The sequence below is a fragment of the Manduca sexta genome, chromosome 3 (genome assembly GCF_014839805.1).
Source record: "Manduca sexta isolate Smith_Timp_Sample1 chromosome 3, JHU_Msex_v1.0, whole genome shotgun sequence".
NCBI classification, from domain to species: Eukaryota; Metazoa; Arthropoda; class Insecta; order Lepidoptera; family Sphingidae; genus Manduca; species Manduca sexta.
In genome coordinates, this window is record NC_051117.1 from 879,613 (window position 1) to 896,236 (window position 16,624).

The 16,624-nt window shown below is 38.5% G+C and overlaps 1 protein-coding gene across 3 annotated transcripts in view; it reads left to right on the forward strand.

The window, feature by feature from the left end:
* LOC115450223 overlaps nucleotides 1-16,624 on the forward strand; it is a 616,159-nt gene that overhangs the window by 539,513 nt on the left and 60,022 nt on the right. The window lies entirely within an intron of this gene.

Sequence of the window (16,624 nt, forward strand, 5' to 3'; positions counted from 1 at the left end):
TAAATTTAACAAGCCGGTATTACTTTCGTTCTGAAACAATATCCCTATTTGATTACAATAAATACGTTACAAGTCGCCAGAGAGTTCTTAATAATAAAATATTATCCTTTAGTTGGCAGTTGGCACTCAGAGGTCCGCAAGGTCCCCTGGAGTTTTGAAATATTTCAACAAATTTCGCGACGGAGCTCTCGCTTTTTGGCGGGGACGAATTTAGATATAATGTGGGGGTTATTCATTTTATGTCCCATTTTTGAGTACTAAAGTCGTGGTTACCTAGAGGTAGATGGTGTGGCCTGCGATTTCGCTCACCTAAGGGACCTTTTCGGGAACAAAATATACTTTCAAAATATACGGAATACAAAAAAAAGAAAACTAAAATCTAGGAAATTGACTATCAGTGTGCCCATTTCACTCAAATCCATAGTATTATATTGATAATTGTGAACATCTCAATATTCCTTGCAACTTTTATCAACAGTCTTTATTTTTTACATAATATGGTATTTATCATGTTAAACAATTCTTAACTTTTCTGCATCAGAATTAAAGACGAGACTTCCTTTTGAAATCTAGATTTACTGTCAAAGACGCAACTTACAAAAATGTAATAAATATATGTTACAATAGACGACTTTATCGTTTCAGGCGTTTTCATTCAAAGGTTGTCTAGAGGAGACCTCTAAATAAAAGCAATAAAATAATATCGATGGAACATATTAAAATGAACAGTAATTGTACAAATAATGAATAGAAGAATGGGGACAACATGGTTAAATGCTGAATTAATAACAGATTATCTCACTTTACGCGTATCTGATTGATAAATATATTTTTGTTAAATTTCAGCAATAATTAAGGTTATAGTGTAAGTATCTTTTGCTCGCGGCTTCGCTCCCGCTATTATTTACATTGATAATAATAAATATATTATCGTAGAATTTTGTGCAATAATCACGCTTATAGTGTAATTTGGTCGCAGCTTCGCTCTCGCTATTTGTTTTCCTGGGATAAAGGTAGCCTATGTCCGTTCCATGGTCACAAACTATCTCCATACAAAATTACATCGAAATCCGAAGGTTTTTGCGTTTATCGCGTTCAGACGGACAGACAGATGCGGATATTGATATATTATTTAGAACTTTTTAAGGGGAACAATTCCGTAATTATTGTTGCGTAACTTTAACAGTCTACGCAGCGCACGCAACAGAAGCTCCCAAAAGATTTTTTTTTCCGTTTTGTAACATTTTTCATTAATGCTCCGCTCCTATGGGTCATAGCGTGATGTTATATAGCCTATAACCTTTCTCGATAAATGAGCTACCCAACACTAAAATAATGATTGTATTCGAACAGTAGTTCTTGAGACTATCGCGTTCAAACAAGCAAACTCTTCAGCTTTATATAATAGCATAGATTTGAAGTCAAATGTTATGTGTGATTAATGCCAAATGGGAATTACGATGTCACTACACTTTTTTTTAATATTAGTAATGGATGTTTCGTGTGTAAAGTTAATTATAACATTTTAATATAAAATGTAATTAAAAAGCTATTTGCGTTATCGTGTAAGTTATAAGTATGTTGAATACTTCACATCGTAAAAGTAATCTGCACTTACAAGCAGCGAACTATTTTACTTTTTTTTATTAATAAGGCTCCCTGCCCCCTGTCACCCCCCACCGAGTCCGTCCCTGCGCTGCGGTCTAGCGCGACCCTGGCAAATATTTGCAAGTCGACCCTCGTTGCGTATCCTTCGCGTCACTTGAAATACTTTTCTAAATACATTGAATTTTAATCACGTATGTATTTGGCGCTTTTTTGTATCCGACCTAATGTGACTTTTGTTACAATTGTATGTTTAATTCCATAGAAACATTCTTTTAAAAGAGACCTTATCCTTTAAAAGATATGAAATATTTTCCTTAAACACAATGTATTTTTCTTTAAAAGTAGGTATACTATTGCCCACGATACAAGCCTATGTCAATGTGGGAATCATATAAATATAATATAGACAAATAAAAAACTTTGAAAATTGTTAAATAATTAAAATTACAAGCTGTGTTAACTGCTAAATATAGTAAACATATATCAATACATTTCATTCTTTACTTTTAGTAATGATAGGTATTTTTAAGTTCTCATCACGCAATATAATTCACAATGTCACTCAACGTGTACCCGTACACAGCAAGCAACAGAGCATAACTTTTACTCATCATTAAACAAAATTATCAGCTCTACATCATGTAGCTCCTTCAAACAACCATTTTGAACACGTTGAGCGTGTTAAAACTAAACATAGGTATACAGCACCATATCCAAAACCACAAGCAAATAACATTTCTATTTGTAAAATGACTCAAGTTCAAAAGAATATCGAACACCTTTTTTTGCCGTCGCCACGTCATACCATTCTAGTAACCCGATAGGAATTTTACCTGCTTAGACAAATAAGCGGGTTTTGTGTTCGAAAATCAACAGTCACTTGTTTTAACGATGGCCCCTGCGTAGTGTTGCCAGGTGTGCCGAATTGTGCGAGATATTCCAATTTTTAGAGTTCTGGGGACCTAATCGGGACACTAAAAGTTACGATATTTCAATAAATTTATTAATAATTATTACTAAAAAAAAATACGCAGCACATCACCAGCGCTGTAGGTATAGTTTTGTTCTGTTGTTCAGAGACGTGACTGTACGTTGATCTGGGATTCGATATTAAAGAAATTCAAATTAAAACCGACTTTAGTATGACTTGCAGTAAATTGTTGTGTTCTGCAAGCCTTAATCCGGATTTGTTTTCCTTTTAGTCCGGTTTTAAACAAGTAGGACTTGGCAACACTAACCCCGAGTCGGTCACGGAATTAGTAGCATAACACCGTCAAGGGTCGGTGGTTAATTAATCGCATAATGCCCCTAGTAATATAAAAAAAATTGTATATTTCGTGGCTTTAATTACGGCTCAGAGTGCAAAAATATCCGCACTAGGCCTCCCTAAGATCGTCACTGCGTATATTTTTTTGACCAACGAACAAAATTTTTATTTTAAATTTTAAACGCTGTTTTCATGTGTAAAATGTTGAAATGCTACGGAATTTCTATTCTGGTATACTATGGTATAAACATATTATAGGAACATGATTTTAATAAATTAATTCGAGGTAGTATAAATTGAGTGTAATTATAAGCTTTAGTTAAATTATAATAGGATGTGAAAAGAGCCTTTGGTTAAGCCAGTGGCAATTATACCGTCATAATTGTATGATTCTTTGATAGTCATTCCTTCACTATGAATATTAATAATTTAATTTTAAAATGCATATTGAATTCATATGTTTTTTGAATCATAATTAATTCTTATTAATTTATTACTATGACGACAGCAAAACTAGTAAATTTAATTCCCTCAGGATTTTTATTACTATAGGGTTAAGCAGAGGCGTACAACTGGTGTACGCACTTTCTGCCAAGTTTATAACGTCCCATGTTGTGATAGAGGACGAACCTATCGCCATATCGAGCACAAATTCCAGACTCAAGGGCTAACATTAAATAGACTCAGCACTGGAATATAACTACCCCACGAAGGCAGTAATCCTATATTTAAAAAAATAGTTTGAAATTTCTTTGTTCCATTTTCAAATCTCTCAACCGAATCCAAGATTCCAAAAAGGTTTTCGCCATAAATAAAAACTTAAACTACGCTACACAAAATTTAAGATACAGATGTGGAAAAAAAGATATCACGTTCGCGCATGAGTGAAGAAGGGGCGAATAGAAATCGGCTTAACGCGGCGTATTAGGGAGATTTGGTTGATACCATCCGTGCCTTATCGTCGGCTTGTGTTAACGTCTATTAGTTGCATGGTTCTTTAATGCATAAAGACTATTAGATGGTGATTTTTTGTTGCGATTTAAAAATCGAACGATTTTTAGTTAAAAAGTTTTTATTGTTAATTTTTAGCAATTGTGTTGTAAATATGGTATATGTTCTTAGTAATTAAATAAAGTTAGTAAAATGATGTTATTGACATGAGTGTTTATTTCGGACTAAAGAGAAGTAACTATGGCAAACAAAATACAATTAGTTCAAAAAATAGAACATATAAAAAATAATAAAGTCACGACGAAGGTTACAATCTCCAACAGCCGCCCTTAATCGCAGTTGTGACAGAAACAAAACAAATAAAATAATTAAGTTTCTAAACCTAAGTTAACTACACATCGTTTGTGTGCTAGAGGTCCGAGGGCCTTCGTTAGTACATCAGCAGGCATATCGTTACTTTTTATATATTCTAACTTAACAATATTATTAGATACCTTTTCCCTAATAAAGTGAAACCTAGTATCTATATGCTTCGTCCTGCTGTGGTGTACAGGATTTCGAACAAGATTAATGGCACTTTGGCTGTCAGAAGCTAAGTTAATTGAACAAAGTATACCTGTTATCTCGTATATAAACCGACGTAAGTAACACGCTTCCTTCGTGGCAGACGCTAATGCCATATATTCTGACTCGGCCGAACTTAACGCAACAGTAGGTTGCTTCTTGGATTCCCATGATACTGGACCTCCACTTAACTTGTAAACAAAACCGGTGTATGACCTTCTGTCGATTGGACAGTTTGCCCAGTCTGCGTCACAAAAACCCTTTAAAGGTTCTTCATTCTTATGACTTGACCATCCGTTCTTCTTGCCATATTATTTTAAACTAATGGAGTATCCATGGTCTTACACTCCTTCATATTAAACTTTTCTAATATAGAAAGAATATAATTCAGAGATCTTTTAATGAAAAATATCTCGACAAATCTTCTCAAAAATTCAAATTCTTGACAGTGTCAAATGTCAAATTAGATTTTAAAAAAGACTATTATGTCATCAACAAAATTCCCAATATCATAAGTTCTTTACCATAGAGTTTGGTAGTTTAATTTTGTAAATCCATTTACATGGCATAACCTTTTTTAGGCATATCTACTAAATTCCATGTATGGAGTTTCATTAAAGAACTATACTCACCAGCCATATTATGGTGCCACTTATCAGCATCATCGGCATGAGTAGCTTCGTAATATGTCGTAGGTTCATTAGAATCTACCATTGACGTATTGTAAGCTTTATAAAAATTTGTTGTTTTTCTGTCTCTGGAAGGGTATCTGCGCTCAGGGTGCGATTCCTGTTCCAAATTCGCTGTCACTTCTTCCACACTAGGCATCCTTAAGTCACTGAGAGACTCTCGCTCTTCCAGAGTCACTGACTCTTTTGCACTTTCTAGATTTACTGGTAAAGTTGCTTCAGCCGCCGGGCTGATACTCTCATCACAGTCATAGAATTGACAGTCATGATCAAACTCAGACTCAATCTCTTTTTGCTCATCAAATAACAATATAGATTTTGACTGTGCGACAGATTGCTTCTGCTTTAGCGCTGTAAAGCAATTTTCAAAAAAAGGTTGCATCTCTGGATATAATAACTTTTCGTGGGTTAGCAGGATCCCTAAAAATATAAGTGCCTGGATTTTCAGAATAACCGACGAAAATTGCTTCCTGTGCCTTGACATCTAATTTCTTCCTGTGACACGAAGGTATATGGACTAGAGCTCTACAACCAAATACTTTTAGATGGCTAAGATCACCTTTTCGTCCATACCATTTGTCATAAGGAATTTGTCCACCTAAGGCTCGATGAGGAGACCTATTCTTAAGGTAAATGGCAACTTGGAATGCATCTTCCCAGAATGCTTTCGGTAGTGAACTTTCAGCTAGCAACGTTCTTGCCTTTTCTGTAACCGAACGATGGGTGCGTTCCGCTACTCCAACTTGCTGAGGACTATAAGGCGTCGTTGTTTGATGTTCAATACCTTTTGAAGCAAGATAATCAACAAACTCTTTATTCACGAACTCCTTACCTCCATCAGTCCTAATTGCTTTAATTGTTTTATCTAACTGATTTTCAACAAAACATTGAAACACACAAAATATATCTTTGACTTCTGTTTTAGAAGAAATAAAATAAGCAAACACTTTTCGCGTATAATCGTCTACTATTGTCAACATATATCTATTTCCTTGAAAAGAAGTTGTAGACACCGGTCCCATCAAATCCATATGGATCAGTTCCAAAGGGGAAGTAGCCCTATTAAACGCTAACCTTTTGAAAGGTTTTCTTGCTTGTTTACCTTCCACGCAAGCGATACAACTAGTTTTATCTACTCCTGTATACTTTATACCTACCTTGTGATTTTTCAGTTGGTTCATGCCTATACGACACAAATGTCCTAACCTCTTATGCCAAATTTGATAACTATCCTGACAACCAGAGTGCACATCTTGTGTCAAACATTTATCTGCCACATTCTCGGAAACATTTACAGTACCATCTAAAACGTACAGTCCACCACAGGGCGAGGCATGAGCAACAGATTCACCTGTAAAATTAAAAGTATCAGATTTATAAAAGTTACATCCATTTTTATCAAAAACACAAATAAAACCCTTTTCAACAGTTTTATATACAGATAACAAACTAGCTTTCAAATCTGGTATATAAGCAACATCACTAATATTGTTGACCACGTTCTCGGGCGTGTTTATTGAAATATTTCCAATTCCGCAGCACTTAATCTGTTCTCCATTTGCGACAGTAACAGTACCTTGATTCTGTATCGAGATATTCTGAAACCAGTCCCGTCTAGAAGTCATGTGTCTAGTACAACCTGAATCTACATAAATTATGTCCTTTCTTGGGTTTCCAGAAGTATTAAGACTTGTAAATATCGTATCATTGGTATTTACCGCATTGCCTTTCTCCTTCTTGTTTCTCTGTGGACAGTCTGGTCTCTTATGTCCAGGTGTCTTGCACTCATAACAAACTATATTCTTCTTCATTGACTTAGGCTTCTTCTTCGCATGAAAGACAGAGTCTAATGATGTAGCCACATCTTTGGACATTTCATTAAGCAGTTTTGTTTTCACCAACTCTGTAGTCACGTCTACATTGCAATTTTCTAAAGCCATAATGAGAGGTTCATACCTTGGAGTTAGACCTCCCAAAAGTATTGCAGCAATAGACTTGTCCTCTATGACTACATCAATATCCGCAAGATCCTGTGCGGTTGACATAACTGCGTTAATATATAGTTCAATATTTTTGAACTCTGATAGACTCAACCTGTACAGTCTACGCTCCAAAAATAATCTTCGTCCTATTCCCTTATCTTCAAAGGCTTTTTGCAAACAAGTCCATGCCTCAGATGCAGTTTTCGCACATCTTATATGGGTTATCGCTGCACCTTCTACTGATAAGCATATCTTTGCTAATGCCTTTGCGTCTTTGCGTACCTTTGTAGAGGCAGGGGTTGTGTCTCCATTTAGGTATCCACCGATTGTTTCCCACAGATCCTCATGCATAAGGTAATTGCGCATCTTAAATTTCCATGTAGGATATCCATCTTTATTCCTCAAACATGAAAATGTAAAAGATGAGCTCGACGACGGGAATTTTTCATACTCGAAACATCTCCAGATTCATGTGACATTTTCAGACTATTACTATTTCCTAGTCACACAAAAAATATATACAACTTTATTTTACCAAATAACGTGAAAAAAAAAAAAAAAGAACTAAGCGTTCGTGCTGATAACGTGTTGTAAATATGGTATATGTTCTTAGTAATTAAATAAAGTTAGTAAAATGATGTTATTGACATGAGTGTTTATTTCGGACTAAAGAGAAGTAACTATGGCAAACAAAATACAATTAGTTCAAAAAATAGAACATATAAAAAATAATAAAGTCACGACGAAGGTTACAATCTCCAACAAATTGTAACCGTCACATAAAGTTATAAGAACTATTTAGTACGTATTTTTTTTTTTGTATACCTATTTGCTTCGTTTATTAAGTTAATAAAACTTCTCTAAATATATCATTTTAAATATGAGGTATTTAAATTCAAATTCAGAATATAAGAACTGCTCAAATAATTAGAAAAATTCATAGATATAAAAAAAGTTATGCTAAGTTTCCCAAATTCTGACTAAATTCAAATGGTCTCATAAATATATAAGTGGACCAAATATAAAAGTTGAACTAATCTACACATCTAATTAAATATCAATAAAACATTTACTATTTACGTGAGCTGTATAATACGATAATTATCGAATAAAATTGACTTGAAACTTGTGAATTAAGACCTAAGTATGTATTTCATTTATTTGACTGTACATGCGCTTTCGTTTCAGCTTGAAAAGTACTTAGATCGCTTTATAATATTCAGTTTTATTTGATCTTTTATATTTTAACTATTATATGTTATACAAATTTTGTAGAGACGATAAAAAGCATCACAAAATTTCAAGCACACAAACTTGGACGATTTTGGCCCGCGCTCGGACCAAAACGACCCGTCTTTAAACAATCGAGATTTCACAAGAACCTAATAGAAAGCTAAATGTACCGTGGTCGGGACATTTTGTCCTGAACTGCTCAATTGCGCATGACGCCGACCAAAACGGAGTTATGCCAAATGTACCCAAAGTATTATAGTTGGTGTTGTAAAATAATTATAATTGCGTAAGGTTTTGTGGCGGTTTCAAGAGGTCCATTTTCGGCAGTTTCTTGTGAAATATTTGCGAGATCGAAATGTAGAGATGATGCTTCGTTTGGTGCGGCCAAGCTTATACTGGAGTGGTTAGTGGTTTAACATTTTCTTAATAACGTTATTGAAAATTATGCTTAACTTACATAACTATAAGACTCATAATTGATTACTGTAAACGGAAATACAGAATCACATGATGCTAATATAACTTGAGTTCAACCAAACTGGGTAATCTTTACATATTATAAAACAAAGTCTCCTGCAGTCTGTCTGAACCCGATAAACTCAAAAACTACTAAATTAAGTATGGAGAAAGTGTTTTTATTCCAGGAAAATATCTATATATATATAAAAATGAATCCCTATTTCTCTTGGTCACGCCATCACGCGTAAACGGCTGGATCGATTTCACTATTTTTTTTTGTTGTGTTTGTTATTGTCAGGAGAAGGTTTTTATGAAAGAAAAAATAAATATATTGCGCAGAAAATTAGAAAATTTAAGAAAACTTAACGAAAATATTAATTTTATATAACTGTCAATTGTTTGAAATAGCTGTCAGCGATTGACAGAATGCGCGCTGCAAGTTTATAGTTAAGGTTATAGCTTAAGGTCCATTTTTCATACATTTTGTTTCACCTTTAATCTGGGTAACTAAACAAGTATTGACAAGTAAAGAATTTAAATTCACATCTAGTTAGTGATTAGTTCTCGCAGTTGAAAGAAAAACGTAACAATAATTAATATGCATGGATATTTCGGCCTTTAAAATTTCGTCGTATTAAATTTTATCGTCGTATCAAAATGTTTGAAAAATGGACCTTAAGCTATAACCTTAAGACGGGACAACGTCCGTCGGGTCAACTAGTATACAATATTTATCGCGGTAAAACTTTTATGCGGACGAAGCCTTATGTAAAAGCTAGTATTAGATAATTTTCAAAATCAAATAAGATACATATTAAATTCATAATCACATATATAATGTAAATTTCAATTTTGGTTTTGTCTATTCGAACGATATTAACGATGTTCGCATTAATTATGCAACAAGCTTAGTTGCATTATCAGTGAATGTAATCAACGAAGGTACAGTCGAAATTCGTATGAATCAAAATTAGGATTTAATTAATTATATTAATCAAAATTACTAGTAGGATTCTCTAGGTACCATCCTAAAGTATTTTTTTTATTTCTTTAAATGACGAGACGCGCTTGCCGTTCGCCTGATGGCAAGCGATACGACCGCCCATAAACAATAACACCATCTAACACCTTGAATTACAAAGTATTGTTTGGAATTCCACTGCGCCATCCTGAGATATGAAATGTTAAGTCTTATGTCCCGTAGTTACACTGGCTACAATATTCAAACCGGAACACAACAGTGACTACACACTGCTGGCGGCAGAAAAAGACATTGCGGTGGTACCTACCCAGGCAGACTCTCACATATGAGAGACCTGCCAGCATAAGATACAAAATACCTTCGTATAGGTAAAATCTGAATTCGCATAGTTCTAGTACCAGTAAATTCTGCAACTGACTGTGTACAAAAAGACCTAGCGTTGTTTACCGACACACCGCCGGAGCACTGAAGCTTTGAAAGCGAGCGGAGGTTCCTGTCTGTGAAATACTTAGGTCTGTGTGCATTTACTAGACTTCGAGGTCTATGGTATATAAATTACAAATATCAATGACGATTTACAAATAATAATGTAACAAAAACATGTTAGACAAACATCATGTATTTTTAAATTTGGACAGCAGTGGCGAAATGTGGAATTTTCGGATTAACCCGATACAACATAAAGGTACTAAGTATTAAAAATATAAATGCGTTCTACAGATCGTTCTATTAATTAGATTCCACAGAAATTGTACAAAAAGCGAAGCTGGCAGAAATCGGGTTAAATACACCCTTTGCCACTGGTAGACAGAAATTACATTTTGCCAGCTCTGTAACCTATAATAGAGGAACGAATAAAATCAAAAAAGCAAGTGAAAAAGAAAAAACGCATGGCCTTCCACAGTCCAGAAATGACCATCGCGGAATCCAGCGCGCGAATTCCACACCGAAACTCGCTAGACGCCGGTAAAATTACCAACCTGATGAAAAGTTGACCTCTTTGATCGTCTGTACCCGCTCGTCAACTTTCCCTCTAGCCTCGTGTTACAATGGAAACGCTAAGAAGTCGGACGGGCGACACTCGAAAATTCCAACATTGAAATCACTCAGGTCAAACAACCGACCGAGTTGGTGGGTAGTTTGAGCAAATTTGAACTTTGTCCGGTAATAGTCGACAGCTATCTAGGGCTATTTCCTCTTAAGGAGTTCTCGGGGGAGGGGGGGGGGGGGGGGGTTAGATGGGAATTGTTAAGGCGCGGGGGTCGCGGAGGCCCCGACATTTCGGTGCCAGTGAAGCGTGCGCCCAACGAGAAATGTGCGTACCTAATTTGTTTAAGGGTTGATGCTTGAGATTTTTGAACGTAAGAATAACGGTCGCCATGTCGGAATGTTTGTTTAATTGCGTGAGTATATTGTTCTGTTGGAGACTTATTATATTTTAAGAGGCAGTTTAAAATGGCGAATAAATTTTAACATTAATTTGTATTGAAATCTCATGTCATCAATGGGGGTAGTTGACGACTTTTTTAAAATACATTTATCAATAAATATTTTTATCCAAAATCTATTGGTAAAAGAATTTATAAAATCCACGCAATAATAAATAAGTTATTAAGCTTTCAAAGTTGGAGAGGGAAGCTGTCAAATTACAGTAATATTGAAATGTGACGTCATCTAATGCCACCGGCCATAACGCTGCGTGAGTGAGAAAAGGACAGCACGTTATCCCCACCACGCCCCCAGTTTTGCTCACAACAATATTTCAAATGTGAATAACTGCTTTATTTTTCGACCAATTTTGATGGTGATTTCACAGCAGAATTTCTTTTTAATTTTATTTTCTGTTACATATAAAATAATAAACTAAATCAAACATAGAAAACTACTCTATTGTGGCGGCATTATCCGCACAAAACATCAGTTTTATAAACAAAATTATAAATTAATAAAATAAACTTAAAACTAATAATCAATCTGTTTAAACCTAAATACTATTGTAAAACTAAACTTAAATTAATAAACATAAAATATACTAAACTATTATCATTAAAATAAAAATTGTAAAATAACATTTCAATGTACAAATGGTACAACATTCGATATATATAGCGGTCAGCTAACAATGCCCTACGTCACATGAACCGGTCGGAGCGGGACGCGTACGCTCCGCCTGTCACGTAGCCCCCGGCCGACCGCAGTCAGTCAGCCGACGCATGCGGCGCGGATCGCTCACGCTCTCGCTGTCGCTTACGCTTGTTATTATTTAACCGTTCATAGTATTTTGTTCGTTTCGTTTCGCTGTAGACTTTCTCTTTATTTTCTCTCCTTCTTTCTTGTAGTGTGTGTCTATTCTACTCTTGTGTGAATTGTACTCTTACTCTGTACAAATAAACTCTCTTTACGTGTGGACTTTACTTCTATTACTTCTACCCGCTACACTCGAGTCTAACCCATACCTACAAAGTGGTGACCCCGAGCCGTTCAGCAAGAAGAGTCGCAGCAATGGCAAGCGAAGATAAGCAAGATTGTAGCACCAAATGCGCTGAGTCATGCCGCGTGGGTATACGGGTACCCCCATTTTACCCCGAGAAACCAGCATTATGGTTCGCTCAGCTGGAAGCACAGTTCGCGCTATCTAATATCACCAGTGATACGACAAAATATTATCACACGATCAGCCAGTTAGATCCGCAATATGCCGTGGAAGTCGAAGACGTCATTTCTACACCACCAGCCGCCGGCAAATACGATAAGCTTAAGGTAGAGCTAATCAGACGATTGTCGGATTCTCGGGACAAGAAGATTAAGCAGCTTCTTAGTCACGAAGAACTGGGGGACAGGAAGCCATCGCAGTTCGCCCGTCACCTGCAAAACCTTGCGGGACCAGGAGTACCTGATGACTTCCTTAGGTCAATATGGACGAGCCGTCTACCACAAACTACCCAGTCTATAATCGCGTCTCAACCGAAGGCGTCGCTGGAGGAGTTAGCAGATTTGGCAGACCGAATCCATGATGTGGTTACCCCCAACATGCAAGTTGCATCGACATCGAGTCAAGTACCGGCCGGCAACAACGATGTGGCAGTCATGGACAAGAAGATTGCAATGCTGACGGACGAGGTCCGTATGCTGGCTGCCGAGGTTAGGAGATCCCGTCCGACACAGAGGGCACGTTCCCAGACTCGTCGTCCACGTTCCAGTACTAGGTCGCAGTCCAACTACCGACGGTACCCCCAATGTTGGTATCACCAGAAGTTCGGCGATAAAGCTAGACGGTGCATTAAACCGTGCGACTTCGCGGGAAAAGTGCCGGGCGATCGATAATGGCGACGAACGATTGCCCAAATACGGGTCGCCTGTTTGTTAAGGACTCTAGGACTAAAGTGCAATTTTTAGTAGATACGGGGAGTGATTTATGTGTGTTCCCGGTCTCCAGAATTAGGGCTCGACGCCTCCCTGAAACGGATTTCGACTTGTGTGCCGCTAACGGCAGCAGAATTAAAACGTTCGGGTATATTAACTTTAATTTAAACCTAGGGCTGCGTCGTGACTTTGTCTGGAGATTTATTATTGCGGACGTTACGAGGGCGATAATAGGCGTTGATTTTTTATGCCATTTTAACCTCATGGTAGATTGTCGTAACAAACGACTAATCGATAACACGACTAGTCTTGTTGCAGTGGCTTCACCTGCGTGCTCACCTGACATCGTTCCTTCGGTAAAGGTAATCACTGGTGAGTCTGTATATCACGACATATTAAAGGAATTTCCCAACATCACTCGCCCATCCGGCACACATCACTTGCCCAAACATAACACTTTACACTTTATTCGCACCACACCGGGTCCCCCAGTAACATGTACTCCACGTAGGCTGGCCCCAGATAAATTAAAGATCGCCAAGGAAGAGTTTGCTACTATGCTCCAAATTGGCATAGCCAGACCTTCCGACTCACCTTGGTCTTCTCCATTGCATTTAGCCCCTAAGAAGAACAGCGGATGGCGTCCATGTGGCGACTATAGGATGCTTAACGCACGGACCATTCCGGACAAGTACCCTATCCGCCACATACATGACTTCGCCTATAGTCTTTCTGGGTGTAAAATTTTTTCCACCATAGATCTCGTAAAGGCCTATAATCAGATCCCATTGAACCCTGCAGACATTCCAAAGACCGCAATAGCAACACCATTCGGACTCTTTGAATTCCCATTCATGACTTTTGGTCTTCGGAATGCTGCTCAAACCTTCCAACGATTTGTAGACGAGATGCTGCGTGGGCTGGATTTTTGTTACGCATACCTAGACGATTTTTTAGTTTTCTCTAGCGATGAGGAAACCCACAAACGCCACCTACGAGAAGTCTTCACGAGACTAAAGGACTACGGCATGGTTATAAATACCTCAAAATGTATTTTTGGTGTTCCAGAGGTAAAGTTTTTAGGGTACCATATTACCGCTGAAGGTACCACACCGCTTCCCTCTAAGGTTGAGGCCATCCAAAACTTCCCAGTCCCGAAGACCGCAAGAGAGCTGAGGAGATATTTAGGTATGCTAAATTTTTACCGCAGATTTATCCCAAACGCTGCCCAACAACAAGCTCCCCTAAATGCGTTACTTCAGGGTACCGTAAAAGGTTCGCAACCCGTCACGTTCACTGAGGTTGAGCAGGAGGCTTTTGAAGCCAGCAAAGAGGGCCTATGTAAGGCTGCCTTGTTGGCCCATCCTAATAGCCAATTCAAATTAGGGCTAGTCACGGATGCTTCTGATACGGCAATAGGAGCAGCGTTGCAACAGTTGGGAGAAGATAACTCTTGGCAACCACTTGCGTTCTTCTCCAAAAAGCTCAGTCCTTCCCAACAAAAATATTCACCTTATGACAGGGAACTGCTGGCAATTTATGAAGCCATCAAACACTTCAGGCATATGGTCGAGGCTAGGGACTTTGTGGTATATACAGACCACAAACCACTCTGTTATGCTTTCCACGCCCGCAAGGAGAACTGCTCACCCAGACAGTTCAGGCACCTGGACTTTATATCCCAATTTACCACGAATATCAGACACATATCCGGTAAGGATAATGTGGTTGCAGATACACTATCCAGAATTGACGAAATTGCTCAGCCGGTTGACTTAAACCGCTTGGTAATACTGCAACAAACAGATTCCGAATTGAGGCAATTACTGGATAGTAACACATCCTTACGACTGGAAAAAGTCAACGTACCGGGTTTGGACGCTGAACTGTTCTGCGACCTGAGCACCAGCACTCCCCGGCCATATGTCCCTCAGGAGTTGCGACACAGCGTCTTCAAGAGCCTGCATTCCCTTAGTCATCCAGGAGCCAAAGCATCAGCCAGACTTGTGGCTGAGAGGTTTGTTTGGCCTGGCGTAAGGAAGGACTGTAGAACTTGGACGCAAGCTTGTCTGGCTTGTCAAAAAGCCAAGATATCTCGCCACGTTTCGTCACCCGTCAGCACCTTTAAATTGCCAGGGTCAAGGTTCGCGCACATCCATATAGACCTAGTCGGTCCTTTACCACTGTCTCATGGATATCGGTATTGCCTCACTGCCGTCGATAGGTTTACTCGTTGGCCTGAGGTTATGCCACTGCGCGACATTACAGCCGAGACCGTTGCCAATGCATTGGTAAATGGGTGGATAGCGCGTTTCGGATGCCCCACGAACATTGTTACTGACCGTGGCATGCAGTTTGAATCTGCGCTGTTTAAACGTCTGTCAGACCTGGTTGGTTTCCGGCACAGGACCACGACGGCATATCATCCTGCATGCAACGGGTTAGTGGAGAGGTTCCATAGGCAATTGAAAACTGCCATTACTTGCCACGGCAATGACAATTGGGTTGAATCCCTCCCACTAGTTCTTCTAGGCGTCCGGTCGGCGTATAAAGAAGACTTACAAGCTTCTTCTGCGGAGCTCGTTTATGGCGAGCCACTTAGGTTACCGGGAGAATTCTTCCACTCCCAACCTGACAACTCCAGTGACGTGACGGATTATTTATCTAGAATTCGGTCGTTTGCGAGTAAAATTCGGCCGACGCAAGCATCACGTCATGGCAATCGTAGTGTCTTTGTGTTTAAAGATCTAGCCACGGCATCGCATGTCTTTCTTAGGGAGGAAATCAATCGCGGTCGCCTTCAACCTGCTTATACTGGTCCCCATCAGGTACTTAAGAGAAGCGAGAAGGTGATCACTATTCTCCTGAATGGTAAGTCGGTCACAGTATCCATAGACCGCGTTAAGCCGGCCTACATACTGCGTGACCCATACACAGCCAACACACATACAAACACACATACAGACACACACACAAACAAACATACACACAACACGCCACAAGACACCACCCAACCACTACAGACTCCCAGTGACCTTGACGCCGAGAAGCCGTGCGTCACGAGAACCAGGTCAGGCCGATCTGTACGCCTACCAAACTATTATCGCCCGTAGGACGGTCTCTCGGGGGGGGTGATGTGGCGGCATTATCCGCACAAAACATCAGTTTTATAAACAAAATTATAAATTAATAAAATAAACTTAAAACTAATAATCAATCTGTTTAAACCTAAATACTATTGTAAAACTAAACTTAAATTAATAAACATAAAATATACTAAACTATTATCATTAAAATAAAAATTGTAAAATAACATTTCAATGTACAAATGGTACAACATTCGATATATATAGCGGTCAGCTAACAATGCCCTACGTCACATGAACCGGTCGGGCGGGACGCGTACGCTCCGCCGGTCACGTAGCCCCCGGCCGACCGCGGGCCGTCAGCCGACGCATGCGGCGCGGATCGCTCACGCTCTCGCGGTCGCTTACGCTTGTTATTATTTAACCGTTCATAGTATTTT